This window comes from Panulirus ornatus, chromosome 62, assembly GCF_036320965.1.
Source record: "Panulirus ornatus isolate Po-2019 chromosome 62, ASM3632096v1, whole genome shotgun sequence".
In the NCBI taxonomy this organism is placed as follows: domain Eukaryota; kingdom Metazoa; phylum Arthropoda; class Malacostraca; order Decapoda; family Palinuridae; genus Panulirus; species Panulirus ornatus.
Window position 1 is genome coordinate 6883545 of NC_092285.1, and position 18495 is coordinate 6902039.

General features: G+C 48.5%; 1 protein-coding gene across 1 annotated transcript in view; it reads right to left on the minus strand.

The window, feature by feature from the left end:
• Nucleotides 1–4955, minus strand: part of LOC139745720 (CUE domain-containing protein 1) — a 224691-nt gene extending 219736 nt beyond the window's left edge. Inside the window, 1 exon segment of the mRNA XM_071656179.1 lies at nucleotides 4805–4955. The gene's annotated coding sequence lies outside the window, so the exon portion shown is untranslated.
• Between the last annotated feature and the right edge of the window lie 13540 nt (nucleotides 4956–18495).

Here is an 18495-nt window from a genome sequence, read left to right on the forward strand (position 1 = left end):
CCAGTGCCACCCCCACCCCACAGGAAACAGCATTGCTACCCCCTGCATCAGCAAGGTAGTGCCAGGAAAACATAGAAAAAAAAAGGCCACATCCGGTCACAGTCAGTCTCCAGCTGTCATGTGTAATGCACTGAAACCATAGCTCCCTATCCACATCCAGACCCCACAGACCTTTCCATGGTTTAATCTGGATGCTTCACATTCCCAGGTTCAGTCCACTGACAGCATGTCAACCCCAGTATACCACATCAATCTAATTCATTCCATTTTATGCATGCCTTTCACCCTCCTACATATTCAGGCCCCAATTGCTCAAAATCTTTTTCACTCTATCCTTCCAACTCAAATTTTGTCTCCTGCTTCTCCTTGTTCCCTCCATCTCTGACACATATATTCTCTTTAGCAACCTTTCTTCACTCATTCTTTCCATAATCTCAAACCACTTCAACACACCCTCTTCTGCTCTATCAACCACACTCTTTCATTACCACAAATATCACTTATCTTTTCATTACTTGCTCAATCAAACCACCTCACACCACATATTATCCTCAAACATTTCATTTACAATATATCCATCCTCCTCCATACAACCCAATCTATAGCCAATACCTCACAAACATATAATATTGTTGGAACTACTATTCCTTCAAACATACACATTTTTACTCTACGAGATAACATTCTCTTTTTCCAAATATTCTTCAATGCTCCCAGAACCTTCACCTTCTCCCCCACCCTATTGCTCACTTCCGCTTCCACGGTTCCATTCACTGCCAAGTCCACACTTAGATATCAAAAACACTCCACTTCCTCAAATTTTTCTCTATTCAAACTTACATTCCAATTAACATGTCCCTCAAATTGCTTAACCTAATAAGCATGTTCTTATTCACATTTACTCTCATCTTTCTCCTTTCACACACTTTTCCAAACTCAGTCACCAACTTCTGCAGTTTCTCATTCGAATCAACTACCAGTGCTGTATCATCAGCGAACAACAAGTGACTGACTTCACAGGCCCTCTCATCCCCAAAAGACTGGATAATCACCCCTCTCTCCAAAACTCTTGCATTTACCTCCCTAACCACCCCATCCATTAACAAATGAAACAGCCAGGTTGACATCAAAACAACCCTGCCGCAGACCGACCTTCACTGGAAACCAATTACTCTCCTCTCTTCCTACTGGTACACATGCATTACACCCTACAAAAAAACTCACTGCTTCTATCAGCTTACCTCCCACACCATATTTTCTAAAGAATTTCCAAAAAATATCTCAGTCAACCCTATCATATTCCTTCTCCAGATCCATAAATGTTAAAAACAAATCCATCTGTTTTTCTAAGTATTTCAAACATACTTTCTATGTAAACACTTGATCCACACGTCCTCTACCACTTCTGAAACCACACTGCTCATCCCCAATCTGATGCTCTCTACATACCTTCATCCTCTCAATCAATACTCTCCCATACAATTTTCCAGGTACACTCAACAAACTTATGCCTCTGCAGTTTGATCACTCACCTCTAACCACTTTGCCCCTGTACAATGGCACTAAATATGAAATCTGCTAATCCTTAGGCACTTCACCAAGTTCCATACATACAATGAATATCCTTACAAACCAATAAACAATCACAGTCACTCCCTTTCTTAATAAATTCAACTGTAATACCATCCAACTCCCTTTCTTAATAAATTCAACTGCAAAATCTTCCACAAGGCTTTAACTACCTCTTCTCTCTTCATCAAACCACTCTCCTTGACTCTCTCACTTCGCACACTATCTCAACCAAAACACTATACATCTGTCATGCTATCATCAAACACATTCAAGAATCCATCAAAATACTCACTCCATCTCCTCCTCACTCCATCACTACCTGTTATCACTTCCCTCCCCTTGCCCTTTCATTGATGTTCCCAATAGTTCTCTTGTCTTTCACGAATCATTTACCTCCTTCCAAAACATCTTTTTATCCTCCCTAAAGTTCAATGATACTCTCTCATCCCAGCTTTCATCTGCCCTCTTCATCAACCCAAACACCTTCCTCTAAACCTTCTGCCACTGCCACTTTCTCTTATACATCTCCCAGTCATTTGCAATCCTTTCTTATAAGTACCATCCAAAACCCTCTCTTTTTCCTTTCACTAATAACTTTATTTCTTTAACCCATCACTCACTATACTTTCTAATCTGCCCACCTCCCACCTTTCACATGGCACATGCATCTCTTGCACATGCCATCACTGCTTCCCTAAATACATCCCATTCCTCAACAACTCACCTCACTTCATTTGCTCTCACCTTTTGCCATTCTACACTCTATCTTTCCAGGTACTTCTTCACATAAGTCTCCTTTCCAAGCTCACTTACTCTCCCTCCCCTACATTCTCTCCACTTTTCTGAAAACCTCTACAACTCCTCCTTCGCCTCCACAAGATAGAGATCAGACATCCCACCATCTGCCCCTCTCAACACATTTACATCCAACAATCTCTCTTTTGCATGCCTATCAAATAATACATAATCTAATCATGCCCTGTGATCATCTCTCCAACTCACATCCATACATTTGTGCATATCTATCTTTTTAAACCAGGTATTCCCAATAATCAGTCATTATCTTAGCACACAAATCCACAAACTCTTATCTTAGCACACAAATCCACAAACTCTTCACCATTTCCATTTACAACACTGAATAACCAATGTACACCAATTATACCCTCAACTGCCTCGTTACTCACCGCATTAAAATCACCCTTCACTATTACCCAGTCTTGTGCACCAAAACAGCCGACATACTCACTCAGCTGCTCCCCAAACACATGCCTCTTATGATTTTTCTTCTCATGACCAAGTGCATAAACATCAATAATCACCCATCTCCTGCCATTCACTTTCAGTTTTACCCACATTAACCTCAAATTTACTTCCATGCACTCTATCACACACTCCCACAACTCCTGCTTCAGTAGTGCTACCCCTTGCTTGGCTCTTGTCCTCTCACCAACCCCTGACTTTACTCCCATGATGTTCCCAAACCATTCTCCCTCTTTACCCTTGAGCTTAGTTTCACTCAGAGCCAAAACATCCAGGTTCCTTTCCTCAAACATACTACCTATCTCTACTTTCTTTTCATCTTGGTTACATCCACACATTCAGACACCCCAATCTAAACCTTCGAAGAGGATGAGCACTCCTCACTTTACTCCTTCTTCCGTTTCCTCCTTCAGATATTGAAATACAAGAAGGGGAGGGTTTCCAACCCACTACTCCCACCCCTTTTAGTTGCCTCTAACAACACATAGGGAATACAAAGAAAGAATATTTTCTCCTCTACCTAAGAGGTTTATATGGTACATAAACATAGGTATGATCTGGTATAATACAGTAAAACAAACTATTGGAGATACATATGGTCTGGTATGATACAGTAAGAAAAGATATGGTAGATGAAGATAGGTATGGTCTGGTATAATATGGTAAGGAAAGTATGAAAGATAAGCGATAGGTATACTATGGTGTAATATAGTAACGAAAGACATGGATGATAAAGACAGTTACGGTCTAGTATAATATAGTGAGGAAAGATATGGTAGATAAAGACAGACATAGTCTGTTATAATAAGGAAAGACATGGAAGGTCTTTCATATGATCTGGCATAATAAAAAAATTTCGCTGAAAAAGATAGGTATGGTCTGGAATAATAAAGTAAACAGAGACATGGAAGGAAAGGATAGGTACGATTTGGTGTAATATGGAAGATATAGATGGGAACAGTGTAATACACTACAGTAAATAAAGATATGAATAAAAACAGGTATGGTTTGGTCTAATAAGGAAAGACATGGAAGATAAAGATAGGTATGGCCTGGTATAATATACAAATGAAAATTATTGTAGATATAGATACGTAAAGACATTTTTTCACTTCTACCAAAATCATAAAATCCTTTTCATTATCTCTTGTTTCTCACTTTCATTAACCTCTTTATATTTCAATTATGACTCAGCCTTGATGTGGACGCCTGTCTGTGACTGATGTAAAGTATATAAAAAAAGTTATAATAAAATGACAAGAACAGAAAGAAAACATATTTGGTCAGTGTATAATACAGTAAAGAAAAAAAAAGGCCATGGAAGATAAATATATGTATGATCAGATACAATATAAATAGAAATAGGAAAAAAATATTAGCAAGGTGTGGAAGATAATATAATGCAACACAAAAGTGAAGTCAATATCGCATCATGTAAACCACTCTCCTTCACTGAAATTAAATACAATCAAGTTAGGTCAGATGTGTTTCATTACCATAAATTTCTCACTAATATCTAATGAAAGAATATAAAAAACAATAAATATCTGTCATTCAGTCCTGTACACATGACGAAATACACGTCTGCAATATGACATATGGCCTTATTAATCACACGCGCACACACGTATATGACAAGTGATCCTCACAACGGTTATAACAACCATAATCATCCACATCACAGGAGAGCAGATGCCCAACCTCCCTAGTTTGACAGGAGTTTGACAGCCACAGCAGCTGATTCCACAAGTCATGCCCCAGCGAGCCATGCCAACGGCATCATGAGCAAATATAACATTTAATCATAACGTCGTGCCAAGAGGCTATTACCAAGGCACAGATCGACCTTATCAACGACCAGAGACTGACCCAAGGGATGTATCTGTGACTGTCAGACTCGCCTTGGGGTGATTGGCGACTACACGAATATCTAAAGAGATCTCAAGGGATATATAGCATTAGGCTTTACCTCCACCCCCGTACCAGAGGAGTGATCAGCGTCGTCTGCTTGGTCGCAGTCCAACCCGAGCGGCGGCGACCACCCGCCAGCGACCGGCCGCTGTTATCACGCCAGCGAACACCACACCTGACGCACGCCACCACCCGACCCGCAACCTGCCACTATACATGACCAGGCGGTGAGCGACCACTACCCACCAGCGAACACGGCGTGATAAACCAACCCCCCCCTCACCTCACCCACAACCTCACCATAGCATACGGCATGTTGTAAGAACCCATGTCAGTACAGTACACGGGACACCCACAGGACCGAGGATACTAAGCGGGATGCCCACAACTCACTGGAGATGAACTGCGCCGGACGTTCACAACCCCATCAGAACACACTACACGGGGGGGGGACCACAACCCACCAGTGCACACTACACGGGACGACCACAACCTTCCAGAGCATATCACGGGATGACTACAACCCACCAATGCACACTACATGGGACGACCACAACCTACCAGAGCATGTCACGGGATGACTACAACCCACCAGTGCACACTACACGGGACGACCACAACCTACCACAGCATATCACGGGATGACTACAACCCACCAGTGCACACTACACTGGGACTACCACAACCTACCACAGCATATCACGGGATGACCACAACCCACCAGTGCACACTACACTGGGACTACCACAACCTACCAGAGCATCACGGGATGACCACAACCCACCAGTGCACACTACACTGGGACTACCACAACCTACCAGAGCATTCCATGGGATAACCACAACCCACCAGTGCACACTACACTGGGACTACCACAACCTACCAGAGCATCACGGGATGACCACAACCCACCAGTGCACACTACACTGGGACTACCACAACCTACCAGAGCATTCCATGGGATAACCACAACCCACCAGTGCACACTACACGGGACGACCACAACCTACCAGAGCATATCATGGGATGACCATCAACCCACCAGTGCACACTACACGGGATGACCATAACCTACCAGATCATGGGATGACCACAACCCACCAGTGCACACTACACTGGGACTACCACAACCTACCAGAGCATTCCATGGGATAACCACAACCCACCAGTGCACACTACACGGGACGACCACAACCTACCAGAGCATCACGGGATGACCACAACCCACCAGTGCACACTACACGGGACGACCACAACCTACCAGAGCATCATGGGATGACCACAACCCACCAGTGCACACTACACGGGACGACCACAACCTACCAGAGCATCACGGATGACCACAACCCACATGACACATACACGGGACGACCACAACCACAGAGCAATCAGGGACCACACTGCATACAGGGAGACCACAACCCACCAGTGCACACTACACGGGGACACAACCTACAGGCAATCACGGGTACCACAACCCACCAGTGCACACTACACGGGACGACCACAACCTACCACAGCATATCACGGGATGACCACAACCCACCAGTGCACACTACACGGGACGACCACAACCTACCAGAGCATATCACGGGATGACCACAACCCACCAGTGCACACTACACGGACGACCACAACCTACCAGAGCATATCACGGGATGACCACAACCCACCAGTGCACATACACGGACGACCACAACCTACCAGAGCATCACTGGATGAGCCACAACCCACAGTGCACACTACACGGGACGACCACAACTACCAGAGCATTCACGGATGACCACAACCCACCAGTGCACACTACACTGGACTACCACAACCTACCAGAGCATATCACGGGGATAACCACAACCCCCAGTGCACACTACACTGGACTAACCACAACCTACCAGAGCACACGGATGACCACAACCCACCATGCACACTACACTGGGACTACCACAACCTCCCAGAGCATCAACGGGATGACCACAACCCACCAGTGCACACTACACTGGGCTACACAAACTCCAGAGCAATCATGGGATAAGCCACAACCCACCAGTGCACCTACCCCTGGGACTACCACAACCTACCAGAGCATCACGGGGATGACACAACCCACCATGCACACTACACTGGGACTAACCACAACCTACAGAGCATATCACGGGATGACCACAATCCCACCAGTGCACACTACACGGGACTACCACAACCTACCAGAGCATTCACGGGATGACCACAACCCACCAGTGCACACTACACTGTGACAACCACAACCTACCAAGAGCATTCCATGGGATAACCACAACCCATCCAGTGCGCACTAACACGGAACGTCCACAACCCAGCGGCACACACTTCACAGGACGATCACAACCCACCACAGCCCACTACATAGGACGCCCACAACCCACTAGAGCACACTGCACGGGACGTCCACAACCCACCAGAGCATACTACACGGGATGTCCACAACCCACCAGAGCATACTGCACGGGACGTCCACATCCCAAGCACACTGCAATGGACGCCCACAAACCACAAGAGCACACTACATGGGACGCCCTCAACCCATCCCTGCACACTACACGGAACGACCATAACCTACTAAAGAACACTACACTGGACTTGTAAAACCCACCAGAGCACACTTCAAGGGACGTCCACAACTCTCCAGAGCACTACATGGGACACTCACAACCCACCAGAGCACACTATACGGGACGACCGCAACCCGCCAGAACAGACTACAAGGGACGACCACAACCCACCAAAGCACACTACACAGGATGGCCACAACTCACCAGAGCACACTATACGGGACACCCACAACCCACCAGAGCACACTATACGGGACACCCACAACCCACCAGAGCACACTACTCCGGACGTCCACAACTCACCAGAGCACACTACTCCAGACGTCCACAACCCACCAGAGGACACCACGGGACGTCCACAACCCACCAGAGCACACTACACGGAATGACAGCCCACCAGAGCACTTTACAAGGGACGACTACAACCCACCAGTGCACACTTCATAGGACGCCCACAACCCACTAGAGCACACTACACGGGATCTCCACAACCCATAAAACACTGCACAGGACGTCCACAACAAACCAGAGCACACTACATGAGATGCACACAACCCACCAGAGCACACTACACGGGACGCCCACAACCCCCAAAAACACATAACACGGGATGTCCAAACCCACCAGGGCACATACATGGGACGTCCACATCCAAGGCACATTACACGGGACGTCCACAACCCACCAGAGCACACTACACAGGACATCCACAACCCACCAGAGCACACTACACAGGACGTACATAACCCACCAGAGCACACTACATCGGAGGGTCACAACCCACGAGAGCACACTACAAGGGACGACCACAACCCACCAGAGCACACTACACAGGATGTACATAACCCACGAGAGCACACTACATGGGAGGGTCACAACCCACCAGAGCACACTACAAGGGACGACCACAACCCACTCCCGTACGCTTCACAGGACGCATACAACCCTCTCCTAAACACTACACGGGACATCCAAAACCCGCCGGAGCACACTACACAGGTACATAACCCACCAGAGCACACGACACAGGTACATAACCCACCAGAGCACACTACACAGGTACATAACCCACCAGAGCACACTACACAGGTACATAACCCACCAGAGCACACTACACAGGACGTCCACAATCCACGAAAGCACACTACACGAGAAGTCCACAACCCACCAGAGCACACAAGGACGTCCATAACCCACTACACAAGGCGTCCACAACCAAGAGCACACTATACAGGAGGTCCACAAACCACCAGAGCACACTGCACGGGACGTCCACAACCCACCAGAGCACACTGCACGAGACGTCCACAACCCACCAGAGCACACTACACGAGACGTACACAACCCACCAGAGCACACTACACACAACGACAACCCACCACAGCACACTACAGGGGACAACCACAACCCACACTACATAGGACGCCCACGACCAATTACATGGGACCTCCACAACCCACCAGAGTTCACTGCATGGGGCCTCCACAACCCATCAGAAAACAATGCACAGGACGTCCACAACATACCAGAGCACACTACACGGGACGCACACAACCCACCAGAACACACTACACGGGACACTCCTAACCCACCAGATCAGATTCACGGGACGCCCTCATCCCACAAAAACATAACACGGGATGTCCACAACCCACCAGGGCACACTAGATGGGACATCCACAACCAGAGCACATTACACGGGACGTCCACAAGCCACCAGAGCACACTACACAGGACGTCCGCGACCCACCAGAGTACACTACACGGGTCGCCCATAAACCACGAGAGCACACTACACGGGAAAATCACAACCCACGAGAGCACACTACAAGGGACAACCACAACCCACCCATTCACACTTCATGGGACGATCATAACTCATCCCTGCACACTAGACGGAACCCCCACAACCAAACAGAAAACACTACACGGGACATCCACAACCCACCAGAGCACACTACACAGGACGAACATAACCCACCAGAGCACGCTGCACGGGAAGTCCACAACCCACCAGAGCACACTATAGGGACGCCTATGACCCACTACATAAGACGTCTATAACCAATAAGAGCACACTACACAGGACGTCCACATCCCACCAAAGCACACTACACGGGACGTCCACAACCCACGAGAGCACACTACACGGTACGTCCACAACCCAACCCGGCACTCTACACGACGTCCACAACCCACCAAAGCACACTACATGGGACGTCCATAACCCAACAGAGCAAAATACACTGGATGTCGACAACCCACCAGAGCATAATAAACAGGACCTCCACAACCCACCAGAACACACTGCATGGGGCGTCCAAAACCCACCAGAACACACTACACAGGACGTCCACAACCCACCAGAACACACTACACAGGACGTCCACAAGCCACCAGAGCACACTACAACGGATGTCCACAACCCACCAGAGCACACTACACAGGACGTCCACGACCCACCAGAGCACACTACACAGGACGTCCACAACCCACTAAAGCACACTACACAGGACGGCCACAACCCACCAGAGCACTCTACACAAGAAGTCCACAACCCACCAGAGCACACTACACAGGACGTCCAAAACCCACCAGAGCACACTACACAGGACGTCCTCAACCCACCAGAGCACACTACACAGGAAGTCCACAACCCACCAGAGCACACTACACAGGACGTCCACAGCCCACCGGAGCACACTACACAGGACGTACACAACCCACCAGAACACACTACACAGGACGTCCACAACCCACCAGATCACACTACACAGGACGTACACAACCCACCAGAGCACACCACATAGGACGTCCACAACCCACCAGAGCACACTACACAGGACATCCACAACCCACCACAGCACACTACACAGGACGTCCACAACCCACCAGAGCACACTGCATAGGACATCCACAACCCACCAGAGCACACTGCACAGGACGTACACAACCCACCAGATCACACTACACAGGACATCCACAACCCACCAGAGCACACTACACAGGACGTCCACAACCCACCAGAGCACATTGCATAGGACATCCACAACCCACCAGAGCACACTGCACAGGACGTACACAACCCACCAGATCACACTACACAGGACATCCACAACCCACCAGAGCACACTACACAGGACGTCCACAACCCACCAGAGCACACTGCACAGGACGTCCACAACCCACCAGAGCACACTTCACAGGACATCCACAACCCACCAGAGCACACTACACAGGACGTCCACAACCCACCAGAGCACATTGCATAGGACGTCCACAACCCACCAGAGCACACTACACAGGACATCCACAACCCACCAGAGCACACTACACAGGACGTACACAACCCACCAGAGCACACTACATAGGACGTCCACAACCCACCAGAGCACACTACACAGGACATCCACAACCCACCAGAGCACACTACACAGGACGTCCACAACCCATCAGAGCACATTGCATAGGACATCCACAACCCACCAGAGCACATTGCATAGGACATCCACAACCCACCAGAGCACATTGCATAGGACATCCACAACCCACCAGAGCACACTACAAGGGATGTCCACAACCCACCAGATCACACTACACAGGACGTACACAACCCACCAGAGCACACTACATAGGACGTCCACAACCCACCAGAGCACACTACGCTGGACGTCCACAACCCACCAGAGCACACTACACAGGATGTACACAACCCACCAGAGCACACTGCACAGGACGTCCACAACCCATCAGAGCACATTGCATAGGACATCCACAACCCACCAGAGCACATTGCATAGGACATCCACAACCCACCAGAGCACACTACACAGGACGTACACAACCCACCAGAGCACACTACATAGGACGTCCACAACCCACCAGAGCACACTACACAGGACGTCCACAACCCACCAGAGCACACTACACAGGATGTACACAACCCACCATAGCACACTGCACAGGACGTCCACGACCCACCAGAGCACACTGCATAGGACATCCACAACCCACCAGAGCACACTGCACAGGACGTACACAACCCACCAGAGCACATTGCATAGGACATCCACAACCCACCAGAGCACACTGCACAGGACGTACACAACCCACCAGAGCACACTACATAGGACACCCACAACCCACCAGAGCACACTACACAGGACGTACACAACCCACCATAGCACACTGCACAGGACGTCACAACAAACCAGAGCAGCGAACACTGCACAAGACGTCCACAACCCACAAGAGCTCACTACACAGGACGTACACAACCAACCAGAGCTCACTGCACAGGACGTCCACAACCCACCAGAGCTCACTCCACAGGACGTCCACAACCCACCAGAGCACACTACACAGGACGTACACAACTCACCAGATTTCACTACACAGGACGTACACAACCCACCAGAGTACACTACACGGGACATCCACAACCCACCAGAGCACACTATACGGGATTTCCACATCCAACCAGAGCACACTAGACAGGACGTCTACAAACCACCAGAGCACACTACACAGAACGTCCAGAACAAACCAGAGCACACTATACGGGATATCCACATCTCACCAGAGCACACAATACAGGACGTCCACAACCCATCAGAGCACACTACACAGGACGTCCACAACCCACCTGAGCACACTACACGTAACAGCCACAACCCACCAGAGCACACTATACAGGACGTACACAACCCACCAGAGCACTATACACGCAATGTCCACAACCCACTTAAGCCCACTACAAGGAACGTCCACAACCCACCATAGCACACTATACAAGACGTTCACAACCCACCAGAGCACACTACACGGGATGTCCACAACCTACCAGAGCACCCTAAACAGGACGTCCACAATCCACCATAGCACACTACACAGAACTTCCACAACCAACCAGAGCAAACTACACGGGACTTGCAAAACCCACCACAGCACACTACATGGGACACCCACAACCCACCAAAGCACACTAAACAGGACGTCTACAACCCACCACAGCACACTACACAGGACGTCCACAATCCAACGGCACACATTACACGGGACATCCACAAATCACCAAAGCACACTACATGGGACGTCACAACCCACCAGAGCACACTACACAGGATGTTCACAACCCACCAGAGCACACTACACAGGACGTCCACAACCAGAGCACACTACACGGGACATCCACAACCGACCAGAGCGCACTATACATGACGTTCACAACCCACCAGAGCACACTACACAAGACATCCACAACCCACCAGAGCTCACTATAAAGGACGCCCTCAGCCCACTACACGGGAAGTCCAAAACCCATCAGGGCATACCACACAGGACGTTCACAACCCACCAGAGCACACTACACAGGACGTCCACAACCAGAGCACACTACACAAGACGTCCACAACCCACCAGAGCACACTACACAGGACGTTCACAACCCACCAGAGCACACTACACAGACAGTCCACAACCCACCAGAGCGCACTACACAGGACGTTCACAACCCACCAGAGCACACTACACAAGACGTCCACAACCCACCAGAGCACACTACACAGGACGTCCACAACCCACCAGAGCACACTACACAAGACGTCCACAACCCACCAGAGCGCACTACACAGGACGTTCACAACCCACCAGAGCACACTACACAAGACGTCCACAACCCACCAGAGCACACTACACAGGACGTCCACAACCCACCAGAGCACACTACACAGGACGTCCACAACCCACCAGAGCACACTACACAGGACGTTCACAACCCACCAGAGCACACTACACAAGACGTCCACAACCCACCAGAGCACACTACACAGGACGGCCACGACCCACCAGAGCACACTACACAGGACGTCCACAACCCACCAGAGCACACTACACAGGACGGCCACGACCCACCAGAGCACACTACACAGGACGTCCACAACCCACCACAGCACACTACACAAAACGTCCACAACCCACCAGAGCACACTACACGGGACGGCCACGACCCACCAGAGCACACTACACAAGACGTCCACAACCCACCAGAGCACACTACACAGGACAGCCACGACCCACCAGAGCACACTACACAGGACACCCACAACCCACCAGAGCACACTACACAGGACGGCCACGACCCACCAGAGCACACTACACAGGACGTCCACAACCCACCAGAGTACACTACACAGGACGGCCACGACCCACCAGAGCACACTACACTGGACGTCCATTACCCACCAAAGCACACTACACAGGACGTCCACGACCCACCAGAGCAAACTACATGGGACGTCCACAACATACCAAAGCACACTACACATGGCGTCCAAAACCCACAAGAGCACACTAAACAGGTTATCCACAACCCACCAGAGCACACTACACGGGACGTGTATAACCCACCAGAGCACACTACACAGGACATCCACAACCTACTAGAGCACACTGCATGGGATGTCCACAATCCACCACAGCTCACTACACAGGATGTCCACAGCACATCAGAGCACACTACACGGGACTTGCATGACCCACCAGGGCACACTACACGGGACGTCCACAACCCAACAGGCACACACTACATGGGACATCCACAACCCACCAAAGCACACTCCACACTCCACAACGCATCAGAATACTCTACACAGGATGTCCACAACCCACCAAGAAACACTACACAGGACGTCCACAACTCACCAGAGCACACTATACAGGACATTCACAACCCACCAGAGCACACTACACAGGATATCCACAACCCACCAGAGCTCTCTACACGGGACATCAACAGCGCACCAAAGCACACCACACGGGATGTCCACAACCCATCAAAGCACACTACACAAGATGTTCACAACCCACCAAAGCACACTACACGGGGCATCCACAACCCACCAGAGCACACTACACAGGACGTCCATAACCCACCAGTGCATACTACACAGGACATCCACAACCCACCAGAGAACGCTACACGGGACGTGTACAACCCACCAGAGCACACCACACAGGACGTCCATACTCCACCAGAGCACACTACACAGGACATCCACAACCCACCAGAGCACGCTACACAGGACATCCACAACCCACCAAGGCACACTACACAGGATGTCCACAACCCACCAGAGTACACTACACAGGACGTCCACAACAAACCAGAGCACACTACACCCACAGCCCACCAGAGCACACTATACAGGACATTCACAACCCACCAGAGCACACTTCAAGGGACGTCCACAACCCATCAGAACTAACTACACGGGATGCCCACAGTCCACCAAAGCACATCACATGGGACATCCACAACCCATCAGAGCTCACTACATGGGATGTCCACAACCCATCAGAGCTCACTACACGGGATGTCCACAACCCTAAGAGCACACTACACAGGACGTCCACAACCTGCTAAAGCACACTACACAGGATGTCCACAACAAACCAGAGCACACTACACGGGACATCCACAACTCACCAGAGCACATTACACAGGACGTTCACAACCCACCAGAGCACACTATACAGAACGTTCACAACCCACCAGAGCTCTCTACACGGGATGCCCACAGCCCACCAAAGCACACCACATGGGACGTCCACAACCCATCAGAGCACACTACTCAGGATGTTCACAACCCACCATAGCACACTACACAGGACGTCCACAACCCACCTGAGCACACGACACAAAACGTCCATAACCAACCAGAGCACACTACACTGGATGTCCACAACCCATCGGAGCACACTATACAGGAAGTCCACAACCCATCAGAGCTCACTACACGGGACGTCCACAACCCACCAGAGCAAACTACATGGGACGTCCACAACCCACCAGAGAACACTATACGGGATAACCAGAACCCACCAGAGCACACTGCACAGGACGTCCCTAACCCACCAGAGCACGCTACACAGGACATCCAGAACCCACCAGGGCACACTACACAGGACGTCCCTAACCCACCAGAGCACTCTACACAGGATGTCCACAACCCACCGGAGTACACTACACAGGAAGTCCACAACCCATCAGAGCACACTACACGGGATGTCCACAACCCACCACAGAACACTATATGGGATAACCAGAATCCACCACAGCACACTACTCAGGACATCCCTAACCCACCAGAGCACACTACACAGGATGTCCACAACCCACCAGAGCACACTACACAGCACACCAAACAATGGACTAACTACATTTGTATCTAGTCAAATCATATTTCTACTTTACCTTGAAAGTATTATGAAGACAACGTTCGTAATAAGTATATGCAATTATACTTTATGTTCTATCCTCGGTGACATTAAAACATATACTTTCAAAAATAAACACAATCAATTAAGAACTTACTTTGGGGGGGGGGATACAACTGTTTATTTGTTCCACAGGGAAATCAAAACTCTTTATATAACTTGTGTATTAAATTGTACAAAAGTAAATGTAAACAATTTCATCTTACAGCATAACAACTGATGTGTCAGTTTCTAGCAGCAACAGCATATCAATTTCTCAGAAACAAAACTTTTTGTCCATGTTACGGACAACCAGATTAATGATCGACTGTGGCTATAAGTTCACACCTCCAACTATCCAGACATAATAAACTGTTTTGTTTGTTTCATTACATAAATGACTTGGATCACCTGAAGATTCCTCCCCCCACATCCCATCCCTCCAACTTACTGTTATCATACACACCATCCACCCCCCTGCTCTGCTTGTTTAGGACCTGATCACTCATAACCTTTTTCAGTCCATCCTTCCTCCTACTTGCTCTCCCATTTCTCCATACTGAAACATACACCTTCTTTGTCGAGCCAGACCTCACTCATTTCTCCATACAATCAAACCATTTCAGCACGTGCTCTTCAGCTGCCTCAACCACACTTACTGCTATAAACTTCTCTCTTACTCTTACACTTATTACTTTACATCAACCCTCATCACACCACATATTGTCCTTAAGAATTTAATTTCCAACACATTCACCCTCCTCCATACATACATACATGCTCATCTACAGCCCATACTGTGCATCCATAAAACACCATCAGGACTACCATACCTTCAACATTCCCCATCTTTGCTCTCCCAATAGTGACCTCTCTTACAGCACATTTCTCAGTGCTTTCAGGTCATTTGCCCCCTTACCACCCTATGACTCAACTTAAGCTTCTATGGCTCCATTTGCTACCATGTCTACTACCAGGTATCCAGAACACCACTTCATCCAGGTTTTCTAAGTCACTCTCCAAAGTATCCTTAACTTTACACTGCTAAATTCAATAACCTTGCTTTTATTCACATGTATTCTTAACTCACTTTCACACACCCTCCCAAACTCCTAAGCTAAGACACCAACTTCCGCAGTTTCTCATTCGAATCTGCTACCAGCAAGCAACAACTGACTGGCGTCCTAAGCCCTCCACCTCCAACAGACTGTATACCTGCTCCTCTCTGACCATAAACGAATCAAACAGCCATGGTGACATCACACACTTATGCTGCAGACCTAGAATCACTCATCCTCCTCTCTTCCAAATACCATATATGCTACATTATCTATGTATCCATATCTTTGATGCCCATTGTCCCGGGCACTCCCATCAAGGGAGTGGTCAAGGTAAAATATTCTCCCCTTATCCCTGTCCTTCCATGCCTTCCTTGTATACACCATCCCTCGCATTCTTCCTCTATTTCTCTCCCTCTGCTGCTCTGCTCTTCATATATCTTATTCTCTTCATGAAACTCCTCACTGCCTCTAATAACTTTCCACCCACACTTATTATTCGTCAGACCTTCCACAAAGGATCTCTATCAACCCCCATCATATGACTTCTCTAGATCCATAAATACCGTATACAAATCTTTCTGCCCCTGTTAACATTTCTCACACACATTCTTCAAAGCAAATACCTGATCCTCTAACATTCATCGAACTGCACTGTTCCACCCCTTGCCTGATACTCCCCGGTACACTCTACCTCTGTAATTCGAGCACTCACCTTTATCCCCCCCTTCCCTTTATACAATGGTATCATACATGCACTCCATCAATCTGCACCTCACCATGACCCATACATACACTGAAAATCCTAAGTAACTGACCAACAACACAGTCACCACCTTTCTTCAGAAAATCAACTGGAATACCATCCACTCCAGCTGCCTTACCACACTTCATCTTGTGCAAAGCTTGACCACATTCTTTCTTTTCACAAGAACACTTACCATAAATTTCATACTTCATTTATCTCCCAATGGCCAAACACCCACATCTGTCATTCAACAATCCTTCAAACTACTCACACCATTTTCTCTTCACTTTGTCACTGCCTGATACCACTTTCTCATTTGCCCCCTTCATCGATGTTCCCATTGGTTTCCTTTTTTGTTTTTCTTACACTATCAACCTACTTCCAAAACATTTTTTTTTCCTGCCTGAAATTTACAGATTCTCTCACCCCAACTCTAGTTTGCCCATCACTAGTTCCAATGAGGCAAGGGCTATAGCTAATGATATGGAGAGGAGGGGTGGATGTGTTGGAAATGATATGTCTGAGAACAATAGTATGTAGTCTGAGGTGGTACGATCAAGTAATTAATAAAAGGCTCAGGGAAAGAGGTGTGGTTATAGGAAGACTGTGAATGAGAGCTGAAAAATGTGTGCTAAAATGGTTTGGACATATGAGTAAGGAGAGGTTGACATAGAGAATATATGTGTAAAAAGTGGGGATGACAAGGAGCTTCGATCATTTTGCCAAAAGGCAGGGCTAATGCAGAGCTTACCACAGGAAAATCTGAAGTTACTAAGAATGAACTTGCAGTTAAGTGTTGTCAAGTGTTATGTATGACAAGGAGAGATAGTACGTCTGTGGAAAGAATGCCAGTACTCCACATGTGGGTGAGGAAGAAGCACAAGACAGCTACCTGGGTCAAAGAAGAGCAGCTTGACAACAACTGAAAAGCTGGCTTACTAAACAGCTGTCCCTAACCCTACCAATACTCGGTGGGTAGCACTGGTAATATACCTCCCTGGTCACTGGCTGCCTATCAACCATAAACTACATGTAAGAGCGTCACAGCCTCATAAATCATTACATAAAGTGAGGGTAAAGATTTTGCACAGGCTCCTAT